Below are 24,880 nucleotides of genomic sequence, written 5' to 3'. Positions count from 1 at the left end.
AGGTAATTATTGGTGGTGTTGATGGCAGATGCAAGTCATGTGACATTATGTGCTGTATAAAGTTCTTCATACAGGGACAAAATATACACCTGATGAAACCCTGTGTTCACCTCCTCTGACCTTACAGGTGCAGTTTTATTGTTTCAACACAACATCATAAATGTTTCCACAGAAATGTTGAGAAATCCACTTGGATCAGCCAAAACATTCAAACCGTCTTTGATTATTTTGTTCCAATGCATTGTTCTGCTGGGAAACCTTTGCTTCTGGCATTCATGTGGGTACCACCTGACATGTTCCACCCACAGGTCTGGCTGATGCCACTGAAGAATTTGGACACTGAAGCTGCCGAGCTCTCAAGAGAGATCACTGATGAACTCGCGAGGAAGATGGCGGATGCTCTAGAAAATTTAAGGGAAATAGAAATGACGTGCAACGATTCCCTGGAAGACAGAGTGGTACAGCATTTTCCACAGATTCAAGAACAGTTTGGCAGTTTCCAAAAATTGTGTAATTATTATACAGCTAATCTCCAGAAGACCATGGCGGAGAAACTTCCCACCATCCGTGACGGTGAAGAAGACGAGAGCTCAGCAGGAGAACTCTTTGAAGACCGAGACAAGTCGCCATTCAGTCGTGAAAAACTGAGCGAGTGGCTGGATGACAAAGAGAGAGAAATCAACGTCATCAGATCCTGTGTAGATACCATGGAGGGAATAAAGATCATCCCAAATCAGTCAGAGCTGGACAGAGAGGTTCTTGCTGTAGGCGTAGCGAATTCTCTGTGCTTTGTTTTCACCTCCCTGAAGAGTGCCGACCCCTGCCTTGATGAGATGGCCAACTACTTGGACTCAGGTAGCAAATCAGACAGTACCAAAGAAGAGCCATGGTACTTCTCAGACAAGGTCTTCGCCAAAATGAGAAGAAAAGCCACATGGTTTAGTTTTTCTGCAGCAGCACAGAAGAACAACAACACATTGTGTTACTTTGTGGGAAGCATTGCAAATGAGAACTACACAGGAGCAACCATCTACCATTACTAAAAGGGCGTTCTGCGCACGGAAGACTTTACAAAGCCTGACCCCCCTGATGTGGAGACCATCACTGACAGAGAAGATTTGATCGAGTGTAAGTCTTTTTTTCATGCTTTTATTTTAAGGCCTTAAATATGCTGCACTAATAGCTGTCCTCCAGAAACCTGTTTGACCTTCAGGGTGACGAATTTTGTTCTGGTGTCTCCTTCAGATGCCACTGATCTCACCCTGGACCCAAACACTGCAAACGGCTACCTCACTCTGTCTGAGGGAGACAACAAAGCAACACGCGGAGAACAGCAGTCATACCCTGATCACCCAGAGGTTCGATACACAACCTCAGGTGTTGTGCTCCCATTACTGGGAGGTAGAGTGGAATACTATTCATAAAGACTCCATTATTGTCAGTGTTGCATACAAGAAAATTGAAAGAGGATCAGGCAAATCAGAGAGTGAGCTTGGACAAAATACCGTGTCATGGGCTTTTGGCCAACATTCATCAAAGACGTTCTTAGGGCGTATCATAATGGTTTAGTGTGGGAAAGTCCTCTGCCCTCTGATGGCTTCGACAAAGTCGGGGTGTATCCCGACTGGCATACTGGCACTCTGTCCTTCTACAGTGTCTTTGGCAACACTGTGAGTCACCTCTACACCTTTCAAACCACATTCACTGAGCCTCTTTACCCAGGCCTCAGCGTAAAGAGGAAATCCAGTTATGCGTGCCTGTGTACAGTTGAGTAAGAGCCATGACAAAACACTGGTGTGGTAATAGAGATATGGGTTTACATTTAAAGTTTAAAAAACAACGTAACATTCTGTTGTTGCTTGAACATGTGTCACAAATTTAAAAAAAAAAAATGCATTCAAACCCAGAGGGACCAGGGAAATTAATGATGTAATTAAGTAAGTGTGTATGTAAGTTTTTCTTTTCTTTTTATACGACAATAGCGTAATAAGGGGGGTTATGTGCACAAAAAGTTACATATAGCATTGGCTCTCGTAGAAAATGAAAAAGAAACAAACAGGAAATACGAAGAAGTTCAGGAACCAAAGGAGACTGAAAAGAAAGTCTGCGCTACAGTTCTGTCAGAAATTCGATTCTGTCAAGCACGATGCAGAAAAATATCAACCCCATCAATGTTGAATTATACATACAATGTACACATACACATATCTACAAACATGCACGCATCTACACATATGCACATAGGTACACAGATATAGAGATACACAGATGCGCACATACATACATACATACATACACACACAGATCCCCACCTCCTCACCCCCTCAACCCTTCCTACCTTCCCCCCCGGATCCCGCCAACCACCATAAGAACAGAAATTATATATACATACACTCTGATATTTGGCACCACTTAATCTTGCCGTAGAGAGTTCCATTGATATAATGTCTACAACTGACTGTTTCCACTGATTAAAAGAAAGAGAATGAGGAGGCTGCCATCTAAGTGCTAACATTTTTTTTTGCAGCTGTGCTTCCTACCAGCCAGAAATGTCTTTGGACTACATTTAAACTTAAAACATCATCATCATTAAGGAGCATTAGTTTTGGGCAACAAGGAACATTGGTTTGTAATACTTTGGAGAGGTACTTAGCAATCTGTTCCCAGAAATATTTAACTGGAGGACACTCCCACATCATGTGCAAAAAAGAACCTGATATATTTAGAGAGCATAATAAGCAATTTGACGAAATCGTTAGTTTCATTTTGTAATGTTTTTGGGGAGTTAGATAAGTTTTATGGATAAAATTAAAATGAATCATCTGATGATTTGGATTACGAGATGCCAGACTAATATTTCCCCATACTTTGACCCAGTTAATACTTTGTTTTGTGTCAAATTCGCTATTCCAAGCTTGTGTGACAGGAAGTGGGGTTGAAGTTCTCTGTAATAAATCTTTATATATTAGTGAGACGTGTCCTTTGGGAAAGGCTGATATTTTTTTAATAAAACTTAATAAAGGGTGACTGGGTGGTTTAGACCATGGGACTCTGTAGGCCCGCATAGCTGACCTAAGTTGTAAATAAAGAAAAAAAGAAGAACCTGATAAATTATAAATGTCTTTCAGATCTGAGAAAGTTCTTAATCCATTATCGTCCATGATATCGCCTAATGTATGTAAACCACAACTGGTCCATTGGTGGGCTACAAAGTAAGAGTCTCCCTTACGTAAAGAGGGATTGTAAAATAAAGGTGTCTGGTCGTGCCATTTAGTGTCCCAATTATGTAATTTTTCATACTTACGCCAGATTGATACTGCATGTGCAATTATTGGGCCATAACGTAATCTACATTGTTTCAGAGAAATATAAGTAAAAGGTACAGTACAGGCCAAAAGTTTGGACACACCTTCTCATTCAATGCGTTTTCTTTATTTTCATGACTATTTACATTGTAGATTCTCACTGAAGGCATCAAAACTATGAATGAACACATGTGGAGTTATGTACTTAACAAAAAAAGGTGAAATAACTGAAAACATGTTTTATATTCTAGTTTCTTCAAAATAGCCACCCTTTGCTCTGATTACTGCTTTGCACACTCTTGGCATTCTCTCCATGAGCTTCAAGAGGTAGTCACCTGAAATGGTTTTCCAACAGTCTTGAAGGAGTTCCCAGAGGTGTTTAGCACTTGTTGGCCCCTTTGCCTTCACTCTGCGGTCCAGCTCACCCCAAACCATCTCGATTGGGTTCAGGTCCGGTGACTGTGGAGGCCAGGTCATCTGCCGCAGCACTCCATCACTCTCCTTCTTGGTCAAATAGCCCTTACACAGCCTGGAGGTGTGTTTGGGGTCATTGTCCTGTTGAAAAATAAATGATCGTCCAACTAAACGCAAACCGGATGGGATGGCATGTCGCTGCAGGATGCTGTGGTAGCCATGCTGGTTCAGTGTGCCTTCAATTTTGAATAAATCCCCAACAGTGTCACCAGCAAAACACCCCCACACCATCACACCTCCTCCTCCATGCTTCACAGTGGGAACCAGGCATGTGGAATCCATCCGTTCACCTTTTCTGCGTCTCACAAAGACACGGCGGTTGGAACCAAAGATCTCAAATTTGGACTCATCAGACCAAAGCACAGATTTCCACTGATCTAATGTCCATTCCTTGTGTTTCTTGGCCCAAACAAATCTCTTCTGCTTGTTGCCTCTCCTTAGCAGTGGTTTCCTAGCAGCTATTTGACCATGAAGGCCTGATTGGCGCAGTCTCCTCTTAACAGTTGTTCTAGAGATGGGTCTGCTGCTAGAACTCTGTGTGGCATTCATCTGGTCTCTGATCTGAACTGCTGTTAACTTGTGATTTCTGAGGCTGGTGACTCGGATGAACTTATCCTCAGAAGCAGAGGTGACTCTTGGTCTTCCTTTCCTGGGTCGGTCCTCATGTGTGCCAGTTTCGTTGTAGCGCTTGATGGTTTTTGCGACTCCACTTGGGGACACATTTAAAGTTTTTGCAATTTTCCGGACTGACTGACCTTCATTTCTTAAAGTAATGATGGCCACTCGTTTTTCTTTAGTTAGCTGATTGGTTCTTGCCATAATATGAATTTTAACAGTTGTCCAATAGGGCTGTCGGCTGTGTATTAACCTGACTTCTGCACAACACAACTGATGGTCCCAACCCCATTGATAAAGCAAGAAATTCCACTAATTAACCCTGATAAGGCACACCTGTGAAGTGGAAACCATTTCAGGTGACTACCTCTTGAAGCTCATGGAGAGAATGCCAAGAGTGTGCAAAGCAGTAATCAGAGCAAAGGGTGGCTATTTTGAAGAAACTAGAATATAAAACATGTTTTCAGTTATTTCACCTTTTTTTGTTAAGTACATAACTCCACATGTGTTCATTCATAGTTTTGATGCCTTCAGTGAGAATCTACAATGTAATAGTCATGAAAATAAAGAAAACGCATTGAATGAGAAGGTGTGTCCAAACTTTTGGCCTGTACTGTATGTCCTGTAGATGCATAGGTGCAACCATATTTCTCTCCATATTTTTCCAGGGAGTGTCAGCATCCGAATCAAACCAAACTAGTAAGGGACGAAGTGATAGGGCTTGAAAATATAATTTGAAATTTGGAACAGCAAGTCCACCAGATTGTTTCCCATTCTGTAGTGTTGGGAGTTTTATACGAGCTCGCTTACCTTTCCATATAAATTTAGATAAAATTTTGTGTAGTTTTTCCCAATAACCACTAGGTGGTGCAATGGGAATCATATCACTACAAAAATTGACTCGAGGTAAAATATTCATTTTAATGACAGAAATTCTTCCAGCAGAAGAAACAGGTAAATTACTCCATCTATTGAGATCGTCTATAATTGATTTAAGGATTCTATTGTAATTCATAGATACAGTTTTTTCAATTGAAGGGAATATATCTATGCCCAAACATTTAAAGTGAGGTACAATAGGAATCTCATGAGTGGGGGTAATGTTTAGGGGGAGTTCTAAGATACATTAATGATGATTTGGATCGATTCATTTTATAACTTGAGATTGAACTAAAATGGTCAAAAATATCCAAAAGGTTTGGGAGAGAGTAAGAGATGTCCTCTAAGTATAACAAAATATCATCAGCATAAAGAGAGATATGGTGATCAATGGAATTAAGAGTAATTGGCTTGATGTTTTTAGCTTGACGGATAGTCTGAGCCAATGGCTCCATAGATAAGATAAACGATATAGGAGAGATTGGATCACCTTGTCTGGTGCCGCGTGTGATTTTGAATGGAGGAGAACAAATATTACCTGTTATAACACTGGTTGATGGGTTAGAAAATAATATTTTAACCATACTTATGAACTTATCACCTAATCCCATACATTTTAAAATTGACCAAAGATACAACCATTCTAAACGATCAAAGGCCTTTTCAGCATCAATAGAAAGAACAGCTGAAGAGACCTTTGGATCCGGAGAGGAATTAACAATATGTAAGAGACGACGTAAATTATCTGAAGAGAGTCTTTTCTTAACAAAACCACTTTGATCTGGGTGGATCAATTTAGGTAAAAACTTTTCGAGACGGCAAGATAAAACTTTAGAGAATAGTTTAGTAGTGTGTATGTAATTTTCTGTTTATTGGTTCATGTTGATTCAGTGCACAGCCTTCTGGTTTGTGCTTCACAATCACTTTAAATTGACCCTTTGCTAAGCCCCACCCCTTTGTGATGGTCTGTCAAGCTGTCGGAGCGAGTATGGAGCCTCCGCTGTAACTTAGTGCACTCCTTGAAGCAATACAAATTTTGGAAAAATAAATAGCAATCCAAGAGAGAAGCAATGAGAAGGATTGACAGTATGTGTTTGAGGGATACAGTGCCCTCCAAAAGTACTGGAACAGTGAGTCCAATTCGTTTACTTTTGTTGTAGACTGAAAACATTTGGGTTTGACATCAAAAGATGAATATGAGACAAGAGATCAACATTTCCGCTTTTATTTCCAGGTATTTACATCTGGATCTGATACACAACTTAGAAGATAGCATTATTTGTAATGGAACACAAAATTTTTAGGTGAGCAAAAGTATTGGAACATATAAACTTAAAATAGATTAAAGTGAATGAGACTTAATATTTAGTTGCAAATCCTTTGCTTTCAATAACTGCATCAAGCCTGTGACCCATTGACATCACCAAGCTTTTGCATTCTTCTTTTGTGATGCTTTTCCAGGCTTTCACCACAGCCTCTTTCAGTTGTTGTTTGTTTTGGGGGGTTACTCCCTTCAGTCTCCTCTTCAGCAGGTAAAATGCATGCTCTATTGGGTTTAAGTCTGGAGACTGACTTGGCCAGTCTAAAACCTTCCACTTCTTGCCCCTGATGACCTCCTTTGTTGTTTTGGCAGTGTGTTTTGGGTCGTTATCTTGCTGCATGATGAAGGATCTCCCAATCAGTTTGGTTGCATCTTTCTTTAAATTAGCAGACAAAATGTTTCTGTAGACTTCTGAGTTCATTTTGCTGCTGCCATCATGTGTTACATCATCAGTGAAGATGAAAGAGCCCGTCCCAGAAGAAGCCATGCAAGCCCAAGCCATGACATTACCTCCACCGTGTTTCACAGATGAGCTTGTATGTTTGGGATCATGAGCAGATCCTTTCTTTCTCCAAACTTTCGCCTTTCCATCACTTTGGAGTTGTTAAGGAGTTAATCTTTGTCTCATCAGTCCATAAAACTTTTTCCCAGAATTTTTGAGGCTCATCTCTGTACCTTTTGGCAAATTCCAGCCTGGTCTTCCTATTCTTCTTGCTAATGAGTGGTTTGCATCTTCTGGTGTAGCCTCTGTACTTTTGTTCATGAAGTTTTGTGCGAACAGTAGATTGTGATACCTTCACTCCTGCCCTCTGGAGGTTGTTGCTGATGTCACTAACAGTTGTTTTAGGGTCTTTCTTTACAGCTCTCACAATGTTTCTGTCATCAACTGCTGATGTTTTCCTTGGTCTACCTGTTCGACGTCTGTTGCTTAGTACACCAGTGGTTTCTTTCTTCTTCAGGACATTCCAAATGGTTGTACTGGCTATGGCCAATGTTTGTGCAATGGCTCTAATTGATTGTCCATCTTCTCTCAGATTCACAATTGCTTCTTTTTCACCCATAGACAGCTCTCTGGTTTTCATGTTGGTTCCACCTCTAAATGCAGTCTGCACAGGCAAAACCTATCGTACCCAATCTGAAACTGAGCTCAGACATTCAGTGCTATTTATTGTTTGAATAATCAATGTAATTGGGAGACACCTGGGCAACAAAACACACCTGTCAGTCACATGTTCCAATACTTTTGCTCTCATGAAAAATGGGTGGGTTCAAACAAAAGGTGCTATCTTCTAAGTTGTGTATCAGATCCAGATGTAAATACCTGGAAATAAAAGCGGAAATGTTGATCTCTTGTCCCATATTCATCTTTTGATGTCAAACCCAAATATTTTCAGTCTACAACAAAAATAAAGGAATTGGCCTCACTGTTCCAATACTTTTGGAGGGCACTGTATATCAGGATGTCAAACTGACTCAACAACAAAAATAGGTAAAGAAGATAAATAAAAGCTAAATCGCAGTGTGTACAGATAAACAGTGTTTGGCCAGTGCCCAGGCTTCCACTGGCAGACAGTCGCGGAGCTCTGGTGGAAGCCAAGCACCCTTCATGCGCACACACTATGATGACACACAGCTGGTTGCTGTTGCTAGCTAGCTAACCCTACACTTTACAGGGTTGGATTTTGGTTTTTGAACAGGGAAGAAACATCTCCAACCTCGAAATACTCAAAACCAGCCTGACAATGAAGGAAATCTGAAACAATTTCATGAGTCTATGGAGCACAGCTGTGCAGTTGTTGGACGCTTGTCGGAGCTGGCTGATACTACATGATGATTGGCTGGATCTATAGGCAGCACTTAGCGAAGGGTCAATTGCTGTGTCAACACTAGGATGTTGAAATATAAACTCATAGCTCGTTTAATTGAATTTATCATGTTGATTATGTAAGGACATAGGGTAGACAATGGGCTTTTTTTAATCTAGCATTTGTTGTCTTTCTTCTTTCTGCTGATTTTTTTAAAGAGTTATCTTTTCAGAATACAGCAGGAATCATTTGGTTTTTCTCTGGAAGCCTCTGTGGTCTGTGTTTTTCTGTTAAGGGTGAGGCTTCTCTGTACCTTAACCCCGTTCAATTAATGACTTCACTGTTCTGATGAGAGAGTCACTGTTAACAGCATTTTGTTTATTGTATTTATCACATTAAATGATATGAAATACAATGTCAGTGAAATGTAATTCTGTTAGTTCCATCAAATTGCTTCAAAATCCTTGGTATTTGATTGGATACCCAAACTTTCCTCAGGTGTCTCAGGTAAAACAGTCCTTGGCTTAGATTTCTCACCACTGAGTCAGTATGCAGCGCCCAGGCCAGGCTCTCAGTGATGTGGACACCAAGGTAGGTGAAGCTGTCCACCATCTCCACTGAGGACCAGTTGATATTAAGGGGGATATAGTTCCTTTGCTGCTTCGTCCCAAAGTCCATCTCCTTAGTCTTGCTGACATTCAGGAGTAGGTTGTTGTCCTGACACCAGCAGATCAGGTCCTCTACTTCTTTCAGGTAGGCCTTTTCATTGTTATCTGTGAGCAGGCCCACCACAGCTGTGTCGTCCGCAAACTTAATGATGGTGTTGTTGTACATGTGTGTACAACGCGTTCTCATCCTAACTCGTCAAATATCACCACTTTGTCAGTGTCCTTTCACGTCTAAATATGATGCAGATGCACTATAGTTATCCTCCTGCATCTGCTGTTGACGTTCCAGGACTGTGTCAATAGACGCTTGTTACATGCATTGTGTCTTTTCAAAATGCTTTTACACCTCATTTTCTGCATTTTAGATGCATACAGTCTTTTTCAAAATTAACTTGTAGTTCAAAAGGAACAGTGGTAAAACACCTCATTTATATGTTGATTTCCTTGTGCAACAAAAGCACGGGATTAGGTTTAGAAAAAAAACAGGGTTTGGTTTAATATTCACACAGAAAGTGGGGTTAGGATTAGGGGATAGGGGTTAGGGCGGGCTCTTGGGTAAAAGTCTGGTGTCTCCTCTCCCACCTGCGCTACAGGGACATTCCAGCTCCTTACATTATGTTGTTACTGGCGGTGCTTCAAACTGACGCCATCGGGCATTATTTCAAAAATGATGCCATCCAGCAGCATTACACACTGACACTGTCCCAGAGTGTTACACACTGACACTGCTTGGCAGTTTATCACCACTGTGTGTCTTTGTCTGATGCTAAAATCACTGACAAAGTGACGTTTTTTGACGAGTTCAGAATGAGTATGAGCTGGTGTGTATAGGGAGTACAGTAGGGGTCTCAGAACACAGCCCTGGGGCGCTCCGGTGGTCAGGATGAGGGTGGAAGAGGTGTGTCCGCCCACTCTCATCACCTGGGCTCTTCCTGTCAGGACGTCGAGGATCCACATGCACACAGTGAAGTGTTTAATCCCAGCTCCTTGAGCTTTGTGACCAGCCTGAAGGGAACTATGGTGTTAAACGTTGAACTGTAGACAGTCGCATAGCTTCCTGTCTTTTCCAGGTGAGACGGAGTGGTGTGGAGGATGTGTGCTATGGCGTCTGCTGTACATCGGTTAGAACAGTTGTAGTGCTTCATAGATTTTAGACCTTGCCACATGCTTCTAGGATTGTCCTCCTGGAATTGTAGTTCCACTTTCTTCCCGTTGTCCCTTTTTGCCTCTTTGCCTCATTAGTCTCACATTCCTAAAATACTGATACTCTGGATAGAACTGAATGACACCTTTGGCACCCTCCGCAGAGCACAGAGGTCACTAAGTGCTTCACTGGAGTAAGTCATTAGTTAATTTCCCACTTTCCTCTGCAGTATATGATGCTGCTGAAATAAAAGGTAGAGAGACAGATAAACAATAGATGTGGTTTTTGACTTATGATAAACAGTTTCTATAAGCGTATGATTTAACTTTTTCCAGTGGTCTAGTGTTAAAAAAGTAAACTGTAATATCGTAATATCAAATTGCAATACTAGTACTAGTACTAATACTTGTAGGATTTCAATACTTAAAAATTGCAATACATATCAATCAGCACCCAGAAATGTTGATAGTATTGATCATCCCATTCTGCCACAGCAACCTGTTTATACTGCACAAGTCCGTCTTGAAAAGGAGACATTATTCTCAATGAGACCAGCGTGGGGAGCTCCACAGGGTTCAGTGCTGGGTCCACAGCTATTTTTGTTGTAAATTAATGACCTCTGTGTCCAAAATAGTAATGTTTGTTTTATCTGTGGATGATACAAATGTATTTGGTTCTGGTAAAGATTTTGAGCAGCTTCTGGAAATTCATATAAGACCAAATTCATAATTTTTGAGATAAAAAAAAAACAGTAATCCAGCACAAATGATGATAAATGATGTTGACATAGAAAGAGTTCATGAAAATAATTTTTTGGGAGTTGTAAATAACTATGCCAACATATTCTCCCTCCCAACTCGTCACATATCACCACTTGGTCAGTGGACTTCCATGTCTTAATATTACGTCCTCGGCATCTTGGGTGCATCTGCTGTCGACGTTTTGGGACATCATGCCAATTTAGGACTGTTTCCCATGTTATGTAGACATCAAAAGTCCACTGAACAAGCAGTGGTATGTGACAAGCTTGGAGTGAGAATATGTTGATTAAATCCATTTTAAAAAATCAATTTTAAATACAGTAATAGTTAACTTGTTAAAATAGGAAAACAGAAATATTTTCGATATCAATGGTATTTTTTAATTAGACACATTCATCCACAGATCTCTCTGTGAAAGGGTTTCATACAAAGCATTTCTTCAGTAGAAAGTAATTCCATTCAGAGTGTCATTCAAATAACTCTCAACCATAATAAAGCATGGATCATATTAAAATCTCATTTCTTTGAGGCTGTAATTTTGCCCTAGTGTTGAATCATCGACCTTGGGTAAGTCTTCTAACATCTGACTGAAATTAACTTAATTCTTGCAGGGTCAGATGAAGGTTAAGACTGCAAAATCTCTCCTACTATATAATTGCACTACTGTACTACTATATACTTTAACCCTTGTGCCCTCTTGAGAAAAAACCTCCTATATTTTCCTTATGACCACAAAATGGTCACTTTTTTAAAAAAACTTTTTGATCAGTTCCACCAGGGTTTTTCATTTCATTCTTTTGATTAAAATATTTAATAACTAAATTAAATCATTGTTTAATTAAACTTTAATTGACTTCTTCATCATCAACAACAATCTGGTCTCCTGATTGAGTCTCCAAAGCTCTCTTTTGGCCGTATTAAGCCTTTGATGCTGGAGAAATTAACATGATATAGTATGCACTCTGAATTCAGCTATGACAAAGATTGTTGTTGCACCTTGGATAACTGGTGCCTTTCATTTTAAGGAGAATTGGGTTTTTTAATGTTTTTAAGTGTACTTAATTTGGGGAAGCTATACGTGTGGAACAATAAGTTCTATTAGCCATTTCAAAGAGGTGAGCTTATGTCTTTTTCTTCTTGAATCGGTATCAGGTACCACTCAGGAAAGCTCTGCTGGTCTTTGACATGTTGAGGAGAGTCACTCAGGACGTTTCCATGCACAGTTAATTCGACCTACAGTTACAGCTCAACTAGGACATTTAACTGGACTACTGTCCTTGTCCCAGTATACAAGCACGGGAGGGGAATCCATTTATTGAGCCAAGTATGTGCGACTCCTCTACGATAGGTGGAGATATGCCCCCTTTCAGCTTGTTAGTATTGGACCTTCTTCCTGTTGACCTATTACGTCACAGACCAAACAATGGACAAACAAGTTAGCTACGGTTAGCTAGCAGCTCATGTGACATATGTCACTCGTGTAGCATGCTATGCACACTATGTTGTTATTAAAATAAATCAACTGACGTTTGCTTCCACACGAGAAATGAACAACGGGCTCCTGGGTAAAAGTCGGGAGTGTGATTGACCCCTCCACCTCCGCTCCCACCCATCCAATGCAGACTTTCTCACTCTTTATACTATGGTAGTTGCGGGCGTTGGTGTCTGCTGCTGATGTCCACTGACAAAGCGGCGGTATTTGATGAGTTGGGAGTGAGAGCAGGAGCCCCTTTCCCCCCCATTATGATGCCCCTGAACATCACTGTCAGGTGTCTTGATCTGTCTGTTCATGTAGTTATGACACTCTGCAAACACATCTATCTACAACACCTGCTGGATATGTTTTCCTGCATTAGTAGAAAAAAATCCCTAAAGTGACCACCTGAGTTAAACACTTCGTGCTGCTTCCTTCCTTCCTGTTGGTGTACGATCCTTCGATGATCTCTTTGGAGATTGTGTCATATGTCGCTGTCCTCTCTAGGTTATGTTTTCCTTTATTCGCTGTTTCCTGTTTTATTTTGAAAACTCACCTCTTACCTCATCTTAGATTAACTTCCTGCCCTTGTGTTTTTGCCACCTTTGTGATTGTCTGCCCTGATTAGTCTCACCTGTCCCTCATTATCCTTTCCTCCTCTTTGTATTCAGTCTGTATTTCCCTTTCTCTGGATCAGCTCCAGCATTTTTCTCTGTAGCGTTCCTGAGTTTTTTGGACCTCGTCTTTGCCATCTTCCTGCCTGATCTCTTCGTCTTGTTTCTGCTCGTCCTCCTGAGCACCAGATATTCTGGTGAGTAAAAATTATGAAATATGTTCATGCTGCCAACAGGAAATATAAAGAATATCCACAGACTTGTATGTTTATGCTTTTCCCCCACATAGGCTGTCAGAGTTCTTGAATTCGAGTGTTCCAGAAATCTTATTTCTTCTAATAAGCGTCTGGATTCCTGATGATATTCTGACCAGGTGTGTGTTTCTCATTACGCCCCCAAAGATCTCAGCTGCTCGAAAAGTTGAACAAAAACCAACTCAGAGAGGGTTCAGCGTGTCGACAGCTGAGCCCTTTCTGTTGCCTTCAGTGGAAGGACGACTTGACGGGTTAAAGCAAAATCATTTTTTTGATAGTTTGATGAATTATTGTGACACGCTGACATCACCGGCATGTCCTTGCATTCCCAAAATGACTTGAATTTGTTGTTGAAACTATTCCAGTGTTGTCCCAACTTATGAGGCAGCAGCTGGAGAGGTTGCAGAAACAGCCCAAGGCTTTCTGCTTTTCACCAAGGTTTGTCTTAGAGGAATAAGCTGTGTCGATGTTAGACTGTATATGCAGTGGTGGAGGAGGAGTCAGTTCTAATGAAGAAATACCAAAACAAGTATTTGACTTAAAAACCAAATACTTGTTTTCAGTCCACCATCCTTCAGTTCTTTTTAAATGAGAGACAAGATAAGAGCAGGATGAATGCAGACAGTCTCAGAGTTGTCAGATTGCTTTCACACTCTTGTGTCTAATGAATATCTTGTCTATTAGAAAGAGAGGTATTTGTCTCTGTCTCGTTTTTCATGAGCCTTCTGGCTAATGGCTGATTGTGGGTGTGGGTCAGAACCTGTTCAAACAACCATCCTGAAAGTCTCACACTGAAAAGGTCTCTGCTTTTCTAATGGGCCAGGAACTGCAGCTCTGAGCATTACTGACAGGTCCCACATGAACCACACCACATGTGCCACATTATTCAGACCGCAAACAGCACTGCCAGTATTAATGTGAGGGGAGGGAAAAGTGGATTATTTTAATGTTATCCCCTTCTCCCAGACTAGTTTTAAGAAGAGTGAAGTTGAGTCTTCAAACATGATCTTTCTCACCGATCACTCTCCACAGGAAAAAGCTTCTTCAAAGCAAACTGAAATGGAAAATGTTCCTGACTGACAGGTAACAGCAGAACAATACACTGGCCTCTGATTCTTATCTTTCCAAAAATAGACGAGCTCCGTACGTCATCACAAATCTCCTGACGTGAAAGCAGAATGATTTATTTTAGATTTTACTCAAAAAAAAAACAACTTTAAAAAAGCCTCTCAGATACAGTGAGAAGAGTATTTATAGTGACTTTCAAACCCTACTCTCAAACACACACACACACACACTCGTGACGTGGTTTCCTGCTCTGAAGTCTTATTGCAGTCAGCCTCAGACAGCTGTCTCACCGCTGATGGATGCGATCTGATCTGTCTCCTGCTCCTTGCGGCTCAGCCTAATCTGTGCAACATTATTGCTTTGTTTGGAAAGTTAATTACTGCTCCTCCGCTGGTGGCTGAAGAAACGATGCGGTGCAGTCGCACTCAAATGATCCTCAGAGTCTCTTCTGAAACAAACACAAACTTGTTTGTCTTACTACGCTTCATTCAGTACATTCATTCGCAAAAGCCTTGGTGTGTCCTCGGCACTGTAACTTTGGAAGGTCTCAGATAAACTCAAGATGAGGACTGTAGATTGTGTTCCCCATCTACAGAAGAGTATTAGGGCTCGGTATAGAGGAAAAATGAGAGGAGGAAGGTTTATTTAATTTTGCTTTTTAGTTGAAGTTGAAATGTCAAGAATAAAGTCAAAATGCAGGGAATGTCAAAAAGTCGAAATTATGAGAATGTGAAGAATAAAGCTGAAATGTCAAGAAAGAATTTGAAATATCAGGATTAAAGTCAAAATATCAAGAATGTCGAGTGTAAGGTGGAAATTTCAAAAATAAAGCTGAAATGTTTAGAGTAAAGTCAAAATGTTGAAATATCAAGAATGAAGCCAAAATTCCAAGAATGTTGAGAATAAATTAGAAATGCAAGGAATATCAAATACAGTCAAAATGGTGAATGCAGGGAATGTCAAAAAGTTGCAATTATTAAAGTCAAGAAAGAAGTTAAAATATCAGAAATAAAATCAAAATGTCAAGAATGTGGAGTATAAACTTGAAATGTCACGAAAAAAGTGGAACTGTGGAGAATAAAGTTCAAATGTTGAATTGTTAAGAGTATGTCAAAATTTCGAGAATGTAGAGAATAAAGTTGGAATGTCAATAACAGAGTTGAAATGACGAAATGTCAAAGACAGTTGAAATGTTGAGAATGTCGGGTGTAAAGTTGAAATTTCAAGAATAAAGTTTATATGTCATGAACAAAGGGAATAGTTGGTGTGTGAAAATATGAAGAATAAAGCTGAAATGATGAAATAACGTCGGGTGTAAAGTTGAAATTTTAAGAATAAAGTCAAAAAGTCGAAGGTAGGGAATTGAGTTGAAATGTCAATAATACAGCTGAAATGCTGAGAATGTCGGGTGTAAAGTTGAAAGTTCTGGAATTTAGTTTATATGTTACAAATGTAGGGAATAGCTGAAATGTCTACATGTCAAGAATACAGTCAAAATGCAATAGTCAATGCCAATGTAGGGGATAAAGTTGAAGTGTTACAAAATAACGCTGAAATGTCAAAACATTGAGAATAAAGTCTAAACTAGTCCATAGCCATTGGTAGCTTTGTCACCTTCTATCTATGCCAATCCTCAATGCCTATGTGCAGTTTCACATAGATTGACCACGTCAGTGAGTAGAAAAACGTGGGACAGACAGAATGACTGACTGACAGAATGACACACTGACAGTTTCCGTGATTATGTACAGCATACCATACCATGACTTAGTCATACCAAAAATTAGAAAACACCAACATTGGTCCACAGGGGGAGCCACAGCGATCGGTCACATTTTAGCCATTTTGAAGCATTTTTCTGTTGTTATAGCGCCACCCAGTTGCCAATTAGAGTTAAATTTCTCCAGTCACCTTGAGGCGTCCTGTTCTACATATCTACCAAGTTTAGTAAAAATCCATATGGCGGTTAGGCCTAGATAAGAAATGAGCTCTCTAGCGCCCCCATTTAGTTTGATGGGGTCAATAATGGAGGGGTCCCCTCAGATTATGTGTGGTCATATGCCTACAAAGTTGCGTGGTGATGGGTGAAACCCTTGAGATGTTATACACCTTTATGTGATGAGCCACGCCCTCCGCAATATTCATTGCCTTATAGAAGCTCAGTTTTAGTAAGTTTTCCAACTTTTGCCAAGAGGGAACTTTAGATATTGGTCCCTAGATTATGTTCACCCAGTTTCATGCAGATCGCTCAAACTTCCTAGGAAGAGATCCATTTGAAGTGTTTTTCAAAAAATTCAAAATGGTGGAAAATCTATATAAGCGGAAGTTATGGGTTCTTGAGGCAAATGTGTTCCTCATGAGGAGAGGCATCTCTGTGCAAAGTTTCATGTCTCTACGACATATGGGGCATGAGATATGCCCATTCAAAGTTTGCCATTTCAATGGGTTGCTATAGCGCCCCCCTTTGGCCAATTGATGTAATATTGCTTCATTGGCATCCTCCCATGACCCTCTACCACTGTGCCAAATTTCACATGGATTGACCAAGTCAGTGAGGAGAAAAACGTGGAACACACACACACACACACACACACAGAGTTTTCGTCATTATTTAGTAACATACAGTAAGATGACGAAATACATTTGCAATGCTGAGAATGTCGAGTGTTAACTTGAGATCTCAAGAATAAAGTCAAATTCCAAGAGTGTAGAGAATAAAGCTGAAAGGCTGAGAATGTCGGGTGTAAAGTTGAAAGTTCAAGAATTTAGTTTATATGTTAGAAATGTAGGAAATAGCTGAACTGTCGAACATCAGGAATAAAGTCTAAATGCCCAGACTGAAGTTGAAATACTGAGAATAAGTAGAAATGTTGAAAAAATCAAGAACAAAGTCAAAATGTTGCGATAAAATGAAAATGTCAAGAATAAACTAGAAAGGTTGAGAATAGAGTCAAATTTTTGAGAACCCAGTCAACTCCTCGGTCCATCATATTGTGTCTTGTGAAGCAACATGCCCTCTCTGTATTACACGCAGGTGAAACCATGGACAACCTTGGATCTGTCTATTACCCGCTGTTTCAGTTTACACTAATGCGACCACTTCTTCCAAGTTTGTATTTCACGTCCAAAATGATCCCAGAATTTATTCATTTATTTTTTTAGTCCCTGTGAGGAGAGTGGTGCTCATTATCTGGAAACATTAGGACATTCACACATATGTACGCACCAGTCGGCCTCTGCTGCTGATGTTCACACACTTTTTAGCTGTATTGTCTCACACAACCCTTAAACAATTTGCACCTTCCCCCCATCACACAAATACACACACATATTGTCAGTTATTGTCAATATGCGAGTTGCACAGGGAAGCAATGAAAGTGTGTAATGATGCTACCTGACAGCCCATTAAACCGGAGAGAGATGAGGATGCAATTAGATTGTCATCCACGCTGGAGTCGCTGCGACAAAACAGATGGAAAGAGAGGAAAGAGAGGAGGTTTATTTTTGGAGGGTGTGGAGTCTTTTCAGTGTGAGCGGGCGATTTCTGTGCAGACGTTTGATGTGATATCAGATGATTGAGAGATGATGATTATTGTGTGTGATCAGCTGTGTCGTGGTGCGTCTGTTGGCCCGTGGTTGAATCAGCTGCTGAGCTAAAGTCAAGCTGAAGATAAATTTTTAGCGGGTGTCAGAGGAAGAATGTGATATTGTACGTTTCTGTAAACCACAAATATGTTTTATGTTTCATACATGTATCATATCAATGTTTCTAAAGTGACAGCTCAGTCTCACTCCCAACTTGTCAAATACCTGAACTTTGTCAGTGGTCTCTGCGTCAGATACCGACGCACAAAGGCACCTCTTGCGGCAGTATGCATTGCACCAGGAAAAGTTAGGTTTTATTCGCATTTTTTTTTATTTCTAAGTAATTGACCTATGGCTAAGCCACGCCCCCTCCCCTCACTCAGACAAACTATCAACATTCAGTGACCGGCGCTATGGCAGGTGTCACAGTACACGGCATTTCAAAGGAGACAATTGATGATTTTTGGAGATATAACAAGCAGATGTCATTGAGAAGTAACCAAAAGGGCCTAAACTACGCATTGGAGGGATATATTCATCATTTTATTGTTGAGAAGGTCGATGAAAAGCTTAAATTACAAGCCAAAATTTACAGGTCACAGTGTACGCTTGTGAACCGCATCTGGTTGCCGTCACCATCAAAGACAACAAGTTAAAGTGCCACTGAAGTTAAGGTTTTTGGCTCAGAATATGAGAAAAGGATAACGGCCTTTTTACCATCTTTACCAAGAGTGTCTCTCCGTTAGTTTGGTGCTACAGTATTTACACTGAATCATTCAGCATAACGTTTGCCAACCTTTGTTATCTCTGCCATTACAGATAAGTTAATGAAGCTAAGCTCCAGAAGTTAACGTTAGCTTAACTAGAGCCCTTTGGACAACAGCTAACAATGATGTACGATCACCAAAGTACAAAACTAGAACAAAATAGGCTAATAGGCCAGCAAACAAGGTGACATGATGAACAACGCAGCTAGGAGCTAACGTTAGGCTAACTTTAGCTAACGTTAGCTAGAGATGTTAAAGATAACTTTATATTTCTTTCCAGCAAAGTGACAATATGTTGCCTCAAACACAATGTTGACTTACCTTAGAACAGATGTAGACATCATTGTTAATCTTATTCACGTTGAGTTGATGTTGTGGTCTAACGTTACCACACAACTTTATCCAAAGGAGACACTTTTCTCGGTTGAGATGTGGTTTAAAGTGTAAAAAATACACCTGGTCACCCAGCCTCTCAGGATACCTTGTGTCAGAGTTGCATGTACCCCATGCACACCGTTTGACCATTTTTAAACTTCAAATCTCAGAAAAAGCTCATAAAACCAAACAAAACTGACTTTCTGTAATGCATTTCAATGGACGTCCAGGCAGAGAATGTCCCAGTGTATGGGAATGGATATACGCACTGTGATTGGCTCATCGCGTTTGAGGGCGAGGCTTAGCCAGAGCTCAATTAGCGCCATAACTAAATTAAACTTGGCTGAATGAATTGGTTCAAAACTTTCGCCCAAGAGCAAACGATATAATAGCTATAAAAGCTATTCTACATAAAATATTTTTAAAAAAAAATAGAATTTAACTGAACTATTTAGTTAAACTAATAATTTCCTATTTTCTATTGTATTTTTTGTCATATACAGATTTGTAATGCTGATTTCTGAGTAATTTGTTTGTTGATGAGCACCTACCGCAGTACAGTATAAAGAGTGAGAAAGTCCGTACAGGGCGGGCAGGAGGGGAGGTGGATGGATCAAACAAACTCAGGACTTTCACCCAGGAGCCCGCTGGTTCCTGTGGCTCAGCCTAATCTGTGCAACATTATTGCTGTGTTTGTGCAGTCGGCACTCAAATGATCCTCAGAGTCTCTTCTGAAACAAACACGAACATGTTTGTCTGACCACCCGTCATTCAGTGCATTCGTTCGCAAAAGCCTTGGTGTGTCCTCGGCACTGTAACTTTGGAAGGTCTCAGATTAGTCGAAGATAAACTCTGGAATACTGAAGACTGTTGATTTCGTCCTCCATCTGCAGAAGGGTATCAGGGCTAGGCTAAGGGAAGAAGGGAAAGGAGGAACATTTTTTTTCATCCCCATCATCTTTGTGAATTAAGTTAGACTTCAGAACAACAAGAAAAGATGCATCTGAGGATCTCAGGCTGCAAAGACACACAGGGCAATAAAAGATATGTTATATAACTTGGAGCGAGGCCTCTCAGGGCTCTGTAAATAATCAATACAATCTTAAAATCAGTTCTAAAGGCAACAGGTGACCAGCGTAGGGAAGCCAGGATCGGTGTGATGTGGTCGTGTTTTCTAGTCCAGGTCAAGATTCTGGACAGGGGCGTAAATATAGACAGTGCAGTCACACTGGGGCCCGTGGGGTGGAGGGGCCTGACTGCCACCTGGAAATACATCGTGTTTTAAGAGGAACTCAAGAAGGCCAAACCCATCTCCATCATGGTTTTGTATAACTCGTAAGTAGGGCGCACTAGGGCCCGTCGTAACTACCTCACGCCACTGATTCTGGCAGCTGAGTTTTGGATGAGCTGGAGGCACGAGAGACATGTTTTACTGATGTCAGAGGAATTCCAGTAACGAAATCAACAGTTTCCAGATGTTTGTTAGAAAGGAATGACAGAGAAGGGACAGAGAACCAAGACTGTATGATATTTGAACGTTGGCAACGTCTTGTACCGTGATCAATATCTCTGATCAGCATCAAGCTGCAGGAAATTCTGTGACGTCCACTTGTGGATGTCATGAAGCAGGTTAACAGTATGTTTGGTCGTTATTGGCTGGAGCTGATAGTGTGCTGTGCTCAGATCCAAACTTTACACATTTGGATACCTGTGTGTGTGTGTGTGTGTACTACATGACAGTGTGTGTGTGTAACCGTATTGACACAAAAACACACTTTCTTTTACACAGAGTTTGAAGAGTTTTGCAAGAACAGTTTGTTTCTGCAGGAGACGTAAAATGTTTTGTGATTAGCGTGAAGACGTTTGCAAGATCTTGACGTTTTAATTACGAGATCCTGATCTGAGGGATGAAGTTGCCATGTGCTTTTGTTGTTGTTTGGTTGCGCCATCCTGGAACGTAAACAGCAGACACCAAAGAATATCTGGCGTGTGATATATAGACGTGAAAGGCGAGAGCGAAGCAGCAATATGTGACGCCTTCTGAATAAGAACAAGCCGGATATTCACCATTTTTTATGGCTTTTATCTTCAATAGCTCCGTAGCAAAGCCTCAATTTCTCCCAGTTTGGGGATCTGTTGGAAGCTAATTCAGGTTGATATTTCACAGTTTTACTCAGCTGGAAATAATCAAAATGACAACGCAGTTGAAAGCACAACAACCTGAACGTCTGTCCAACACGTGCAGTTAGGGACTGTAGTAAAAGTGCACTACGACCCATTTCAATATTCAATAACGTTTCTGTTTTTCAACACAGAAATATCAAACCACTGCCGTTGTGACATGACCTGTTTCCTTAACTGTGCACATTTCAAGGCTCATTCATGAATATATTGACATGAAACCACCTCTGATGTGTCTTCGACTTTCCCTCACAGCCCTCACAGCTGTTATGAGACGAGTGTGAGACTGCCCTCAGCAAATCCCTCACGATGTGTTCACACCAAACGCAATGCCAATTTTTCGCGTCGTGTTACTCTCATGAATTTGAACACCAGAATATTTTGTTTTGACTCACTTCGTACGCATGTTAAATTGCTGAATTGATGAATGGATTTCCACCAGGACGTCCTCAGCGTCATACGTCACCGGAGGTTCTAATGCTGATTGGCTATCACAGCAGCCAATTGGCGCTGTGATAGCCAATCAGCATTAGAACCTCCGGTCCATGGCCTCATGTGACTCTAACGAGTCCAACGACCACCACTGCAGCAGGAGTTTCAAGACCGTTGTTGACACACCATTGGAGCACTAATGAACCACCTTGTGAAGACCTCCCCAGAGGTTAAATACCTGGGTTCTTTCCACACCAGTTTGTCAGACTAGTTCCAGCCTAGTCTGACAAGCATGAACTGATGAAGCCTCTTGGATAAGAGGTGAAACGTCTTCTAAAACAAAACTAAGTCCAGTTGCGTTCGATTCAATTGCCTTGAGATAACTATGACCTGGATGAATGAGAATATCCACAGGCACGTCAACTCTGGTTGTTTTTAAATGTGCTATATAAATAAATTTGATCTTAGGCCCGTTTCCACCGCAGGAACTTCGGGGTAATTTTACGGGGCCGGGGCCGTTGGTGCGTGTCTCCACCGCAGGAACCACCCCCGAAGGACAGAGTTCTGGAACTTTTACAGGGGCTAAACAAGTCCCTGCCTGACTCACAGCGGCCCAGAGAGACGCCTGGCTGGGGCTTGGGGTTTACTTGGTGCTGATTTGATATATTCGAGGCAGGATGTGACGTCAACAGAAAGCGACAAAATAGCCAGCATTTTTCGGTAACTTTACCGGAATCTTCCTCCTACTCCGCCCTCTCAGTGGAGACGCAGTGGTTGAGAGGGCTGAGCGAGAGGACGTTCCTGTAAAGTTCCTGCCCCCCAAATAGTAGCAGGAACTTCTTCAGTGGAAACAGGCCTCTTGACCTTGACGCCACCGAGCAGGATTGTGCCTAATTGCGTCTTTACATTGACTTTATATGTAATTCACTCAGGTGAATTGTTTCATTCACACCCGGTGCGTACACAACATTAGAATCATTATCACTGACCTGTTGAGAAGGGTCTGGCTGCAGAGCTCCAGCCTCAGGCTCCACCTCCAGCGCTGGGACCCACAGTGGACATCATGTGTTCATCGCTCTTCCTTATCAATAAATAATGTTTGTCACATAGATCTTTGTTTTCAGTGAATGCAATGCACGTTCATACTTTTGCAAAAAAGAAAAATGAAGATAGTAGAAATTGCAAACAGAGTGAAGAGGTCTCTGGCAAACTTGCTGAATGCACTGGCTGCAGGTGTTGATGGTTTCAGAGTCAGAGCTTCAGGAATCCCTGTCAGTGTGTGAGCATTCACAAAAAACTGCTTGTGAACACTAAATAAAGTCAACCTGTGATCTCAATTCCTGCTGGTGTTTGTGCTTTTTGAACCCTGACCCTGGAGGAGGTCACTAGCACCCTCTACCAGAGCAGAGCCTCGTCATCATCAAAGACTGTACTCACCCAGGACATCATCTGCTTGACTCGCTGCCCTCTGGAGAACACAACAGATCATACACTCACACACTCAAACAGCTTTTCCCCGACAGCTATAGGGTCTTTGAAGGCTTCAGATACACAGGATTATAATTACTGCACTCTATGTGCAACATTCATTAACATTCTGTTTGTAGTTTTTATTACACTCATTTTGGTTAACTGTCGGCACCTTACATGAGTACAGTAGTATTTATATAATATGACATAAAAGGGATTAATACTGTTGGTTTTTTGGTGTGTACACAGATATTTGTGTGTTATGTGTTCCTTGTTTGTCGCTTTCGTTCTGCCATTTGAACAGAGGAGGACTTTGAATAAACCGTTTCTCGACTTCCTTCCTCCAGCACTGAAATTACTTCTTCTGTTTTTGTTGGTGTTGTTTGTCTCTGTGCAAAGAAGTAAACCTAAGTAAACCTGAATCATAATGTGAAAGACAATAAAGAGTGTGTGATTGGCTGATGTTTTCCCTTCACATGATTCTTCCTCTCTGTGTCCCCTTCAGTGTAAAAGTCTCGCAGTAGCAGCTCGTGGCCAGTAGGAGGTGTGATGCTCCACCGATGGACCGCAGTGCCCCAGCTGGAGCAGGCTGAGAGGGTGTGTGTGTGTGAGAGAGAGAGTACTGGGAAATAATTTACAATAAAATGATTACCAAGAGTCATAACGACATAAAGGAATGAATATTACACCAATTTAATCTAATATTATAAACCTGACAGAATGTAATGTAACATGTATCAGATGTATTATATAATAACATTATAATCTAATGTTGTTATTGTTATTAGATGACGAGATCACGCAATATTTAATCAGCAATACTTCTATGATCGTCACAAAATATCGTGTCACAGTATTGAATTCTACATTATATTAAGTATTTAAGATTAATTAAATAGAGAGATGAAGGCGCCACATGCTGAGGATGATGATGATTAATTAGAGCTATAATAAAGTATTGATGATGATGATGTTATTGAAAAGTGTTGACTTTGATGAGACGGCTGATATGGATGAATACAGGGATGATGATGATAATGATACAGTATAAACTACTGCTGATGTTTCAGTATTGATGATGATGATGATGATGATGATGATGACATCATACCGATGAAGATATTAACCCTTGAGCTGAACAGAAAGTAATTTGGGTGAAAGTGTGAGTCTTGGTGAAGAGGAGGTCTCTGTGCCGACTCTCCAGGGAAACCATCACACACACCACAGTGTCCATGGTAACCATGACTGAGGTGAACAAGTCCGTCAACAAGTTCACTGATCATGTTCGTGCCTCTTCAGCTCAGAAACACTCAGCAGGTGTAAAGTCACAGAGACGACACACTCAGGTTTGTCAGGTGACATTTAGAGTCTTCTGATGAAGCAGGTTCAGATCCAACGTCCACTCCATTGGACAAAACTCTTCTAGTGTGTCTAGCTCTATGATAAATGTCCTCTGACTCCACCTGAATGCACGGACTGGTTTGATGGGATGCCTGTGAGCCAATCACAGTGTTCTACATCATCTAAAGTGGACTGCACTAGAGCCACGCCCCCTTTTTTTTAACAAACATGGCGGAGGTGAGGAGGAATCCATTTATCATATTGTTGAAGTTCATTATTTGTGTTTAAACTGAACTAAACATGAGATGTTTAATTACAGATACGTGTAAAATAAATCACATAAAAGA

At 40.9% G+C, this 24,880-nt stretch overlaps 1 long non-coding RNA gene and 1 pseudogene across 1 annotated transcript; both read left to right on the top strand.

Annotated features, from left to right (window-relative positions):
• Window positions 1-275: 275 nt before the first annotated feature.
• On the top strand, window positions 276-1,775 carry LOC117247015 (neoverrucotoxin subunit alpha pseudogene; annotated as a pseudogene).
• Window positions 1,776-13,118: 11,343 nt separating this feature from the next.
• On the top strand, window positions 13,119-24,035 carry LOC117247570 (uncharacterized). The gene is made up of 3 exons (XR_004500836.1): window positions 13,119-13,257; window positions 13,350-13,433; window positions 23,698-24,035. It is a non-coding gene; the product is annotated as an uncharacterized LOC117247570 (long non-coding RNA).
• The last annotated feature ends 845 nt before the right edge of the window (window positions 24,036-24,880 follow it).

This window comes from Epinephelus lanceolatus, chromosome 21 (assembly GCF_041903045.1).
Source record: "Epinephelus lanceolatus isolate andai-2023 chromosome 21, ASM4190304v1, whole genome shotgun sequence".
Classification (NCBI taxonomy): Eukaryota; Metazoa; Chordata; class Actinopteri; order Perciformes; family Serranidae; genus Epinephelus; species Epinephelus lanceolatus.
Note: the sequence above shows the minus strand (reverse complement) of the source record. Positions and strands in the feature narration are given on the sequence as shown.